We start from the raw sequence: 4,712 nt of genomic DNA, 5'->3' as shown, positions 1-4,712 counted from the left end.
CAAAAGAAATATAGACGATTAATTAGGGAGGTTGCTTGTAAGAGAACAACAAAGAGTGAGACTGAATGTTTTGTTTGCGTTTGTAACACTTGTATTAAGTTTAAAGAAGAGGACTTTATAAGTTACTCTTTCTCTGAGATGAATACTCTTCCAAATTATCACAGCTAATGAACCAAATTCTTACCCTCACCTAATGTCTGTGCCACCCTCCAAGCAGAACTATTCTTCATTGAAACAGTTGTTGAATGACTTTATGGATAGACCATCTTAATACCCTACACCATTTCTTAAATAAATGTAACCTGTTCTCTGTGGCCTGAGAATAAAGCCACTCACTCAAGTCAAATAGCTTTGACCGTAACAGGAAGTCTCTAATCCAAAAATCGAGCCTACAATTCATTTCTTGGTTCAGCAGAACTGTCAACTCTCAGCTTAGCTACGATGGAGGTAAAATCCTTTGGTGATTTGAGGGTCATTGAAGTACAGCCTTATTACAATGAAATCCAATGTCTAAATATTGTTCTTATTTTGGGCTTGTACCACAGAAAGAGCCAAGATTTTAAACTCTACTAAATATAAAACAAACAAGCAAAAAGACTTTATATATTCATGTTCATTTAAGAAAATACTAGTAGTGATGTACTATTTTGAAATATACAGCTAATATGTTTGGAGTTATTTAAAATTTGTATAGAGAAAAATGTATTTTCACTATTGCTGTAGACGAGCATCTACATAATACTGTTAAATTGATTGTTGTTTTATATCAAACAACTTTTATAATACTCATTTTTATTGTTATAATAGTTTATAAATTTTAAAGAATATGACAAAAAAGATATTGTTAGTATTGAAGCAGAGGAGGTTCCAGGGGGGAGTGGGGGTACAAAAGGGAAACAAGAATGTGATTTAATTCTATTTACTTAAAATATGTTCTTAAATGTTAACAATTCAGATAAATTGAAATCATGTAACTTTTTTCATTATAATGCAATAAAAGTTTAAAAAATAAAGTAAATGTATTAAAAAAAAAAAGAAATAAAATCCAGGAGATACAGTCAGACATAAAAAAATTTCAGGGACCATGAGACCTCCAGCTTTGGGATTTTTGAAAACCCCATATGGAAATGGATATTCACATTTGTAGCTCCTTTCCTAGTCATCTTCCTGGTGTTATTATTTGCTCCTTGCCTCATTAATCTTGTTTCTACATTCCTTCAATGACAAATACAAAAAATTTCTAACCAAAATATTAATCAGCTCCTGTTACCGAATTGCCAGCTGCTGCCCACAGATGATCCACTGTCTACAGAGGAACCTGATGCAAACCTTTACCAAGTGGACCCCGATGGTGAAAGCCAGCTACTCCCCATTGACAATGCCCCTAGACAGCAGGAAGTAGCTTAAGAGACAGGACTCTCATTCCCTTTTCACCATCAGCTTCCCCTTCCCTTTTTTTTCCTTCTCTTTATAATATCAAAAGGGGAGGTATGTTAACATCAGGGCCTCCAAAGCCTGTGGCATCCCATGGGCAGGTCTCACAGACCCGTTGCCAGGGCAACAGCCACCATATTCCCAGAATCCATTGGGCTCACATCCCACCTTTACCTGCGGCTACTACATCACAACCCATATATATGGGGAACATTCCTCCATCTCTTTCTCTCTCTCTTCCTCCTCTCTTCCCACTACTGTCCCCTCTCTCCCTCTCAATTAAACCTCTTACACGTGGAAAAAACAAAAAACAAACAAACAAAAACAAACAAACAAAAATAGCCAGAAACTCAAAACAACTTAGATGTCCCCCAATAGTAGAATGGATGAAGAAACTGTGGTGCATTTATACAATGAAGTATTACTCATCTGTTTAAAATATTACATCATGAAATTTGCAAGTAAATGGATGAAAGTAGAACAAATCAGCCTGAGTAAGATTTATCCAAAAAGATAAATATGGTATGTATTTGCTTCTATGTAGATATTAGTACATTAAAAAATGATAAGTAAGCTACACTCTGAAGAGCTGGAGAAGTTAGGTATGGAGAAAAGGACTAGAAAGGACGTATAGATTTCCCTGGGAGGAGGAAATAGTATAAATTTTGTGGGTGGACTGGAAGTTGAGGAGACTGGAATGGGATGTGGCAGAGGAGGGGAGATGTGGTTGAAAGAATTTGGAGAGAATCAGCTAGAACTGAAGGGCATTTGAGGGGTGGTATAGAAAACTACTGCAGTGGAAACTTCTTAAGCTAAATGAAGATGATCCTATTGAAGACTCAAATAATGAACAAGATGGAGTACATGCTTCAAGGCTGCAACCTGAGTTTTTGCTGACCTTCAGCCTACCTTATAATGAGACCTTTGGTTCGATTTCCCACAACTTGAGCTCTTTGGCTGCTGGAGAGAAGATTCTCTTACAGGGCACATTACCAACCGTTAGACTGTTCATGTGTGTCTGGAGTTGGTCAATGTTATGACTAAGTTCACTGTTGTATTGCACTGTATTCCGAGATGCTAGAAGTTGGTTAATTTTATCACAGGATTCATTCCTATCTTTTGTCAATTTGTCCTGAGATGCTAAGAGAAACCAACAAGTACCATCACTTTCCTTATTTTTCCACAAACTGTCAAAAGTTTATACACAGAGTCACCAAATCTATTGCCACTCACAATTGGTGAATTAGAATAATCAAATGTGTTTGTCCCCTTCCATTCATAAATAGTTAAAGCCATGGTCACTTAGTACACTCTGAGCTCCCAGAAGAGGCTTCAAGAACTGGAGAGCCTTAAGTACTTGTAGGTATTGGCTAATTGGAAAATTCTAGATATTTATAAGATTGATTCTTATACTTCACTCACTCAAGAACCACTTCTGGTACAAAAAATCTGTATTAGTCAGGGTTCTCTGGATTCTAGAGTCTAGAAAAACAAAGCTTATGGAATTAATCTCTGTGTAGGAAGAGAATTTATTAGAATGACTCACAGACTGTTATCCAGCAAAACAAACAATGGCTGGCTATGAATCTAAAAGTTCCTCAATCCACAAGGTTGACTGTTGTAGCCCGCGCAGTCTTCTCGCCGGGAAGAAGACACGCAGACACTAGGTTCCTTCTGCAGCAACTGTTTATTTGTCTCCATCCATAGTAAAAAAGGGTCGAGCCCAAAATCCGCACTGCTTATATACACCACAGTGCGCGTATCTGCCCACAGCGTGGTGTGTCTGCTCATGATTGGCTGTTCGCTCATTACCCTACGTAAAGCCCCGGGATGGGCCGTGACATGGCGTCTTTTCACTCTACGCACATGCGCCAACAGTTCTCTACGCACAGGCGCAAACAGTTGTCCACAAGGAGTTAACAGCGGAAGTAGGCGCCATCTTGCCATGGCGAATGCCTCTCAAGATTCACGGCTCCCCACAGACTGTCAGCTGCTCTTCAGTAGACACTGGAATCTCAAAGAAGTAGGCTCTAATGCCAGTGGGGGAATGGACTTGCCAGCAAGGTGAGAGAAAGCAGTCATAAAGCAAATGTTTCCGTCTTCCATGTCCTTATATAGGCCTCCAGCAGAATGCATGGCCCAGATGAAAGGTGTGTCTTTCCACCTGAAGATCAGGATTAGAAGTGTATCTTTCTCCTTTAAATTAAGCAAAAAAGTCCCTCACTGGTGTGCCCTCAATTTTTGGATTTTAATTAATTCCATATGTAGTCAAGTTGACAAACAAGAATAGCAATTACAGAGAGGAATTCTTTCTGTTTAAGTTGGTATTCTATGGCAGTGAACTTGGTAGTGACAGCCACTACCAAGCCAACTCTTGTAAAAGAAAGCATTTAATTTGAGGTTTGCTTACAGTTTCAGAGGTCTAGTTCATTATATTCATGGCAGCGAGCATGATAGCATGCATCTGGCTGGAGCAATAACTGAGAGCTGCATCCTGCTCTGCAGGTCAAGAAGCAGAGAGAAATTCTGGACTTACTCTGGGCTTTTTGAAAACTCAAAGCCCACCTCCAGTGACACATTTCCTCTAACACAGCATACCTCCTAATTCTAATTGTTTCCCACAGTTCTACTTCCTGGTGACTAACCATTCAAACAGGAGCCTGTGGGAGCCATTTTAATTCAAACCACCACACCTCTGATGCTTATAATTTATTAAGAGATTAAGTCTCTTTTGGTTTTGAATGGTTTTAATGGGTGTTCCCTGTCTGGCCTTAAATTCATAATCTTTCTGCACCACTCTTCTAAATGCATGGATTATTGGCATCCATTCTTATGCCTAAATGAAACAACTCCATTACTGAGGCAAAGGTATTTTTGCAGATACTGGATCAGTATAAAATTTGCTGTAAGCCAGGCAGTGGTGGTGTACACCCTTAATCCCAGCATGTGGGAGGCAGAGGCAGGTGGATTTCTGAGTTCAAGGCCAGCCTGGACTACAGAGTGAGTTCCAGGACAACCAGGTCTACACAGAGAAACCCTGTCTGGGAAAAAAAATATTTTGCTCTATATTCAGAGTGTAATGGCTATAAGCATGATACACTCTTCAGTTTCACCTGTTTTAGAAACCCTCCCTCCATTGCTTTCACAAGTGTAGAGCATCAATGACTAAGAATAAATCAAGCCCAAAGTTACATTTCCAAATGTATGTAGTGTAAGAACTTCTGCCATGATGAAGTTCCCCTCTCTACTCCTTTTGGCTCCTCCCCTCTCCTCCCCTC

At 39.3% G+C, this 4,712-nt stretch overlaps 2 protein-coding genes across 3 annotated transcripts in view; one reads left to right on the top strand and one right to left on the bottom strand.

Moving 5' to 3' along the window:
- Positions 1 to 4,712, bottom strand: part of LOC116103577 (SLAM family member 5-like) — a 204,889-nt gene that overhangs the window by 106,712 nt on the left and 93,465 nt on the right. The gene's annotated exons all lie outside the window — the stretch shown is intronic.
- LOC116069390 (SLAM family member 5-like) overlaps positions 1 to 4,712 on the top strand; it is an 18,479-nt gene that overhangs the window by 2,357 nt on the left and 11,410 nt on the right. The gene's annotated exons all lie outside the window — the stretch shown is intronic.

The sequence above is a fragment of the Mastomys coucha genome, unplaced genomic scaffold (genome assembly GCF_008632895.1).
Source record: "Mastomys coucha isolate ucsf_1 unplaced genomic scaffold, UCSF_Mcou_1 pScaffold1, whole genome shotgun sequence".
NCBI lineage: Eukaryota > Metazoa > Chordata > Mammalia > Rodentia > Muridae > Mastomys > Mastomys coucha.
The sequence above is the reverse complement of the archived record's forward strand: the minus strand, read 5'-3'. Positions and strand labels throughout refer to the sequence as shown.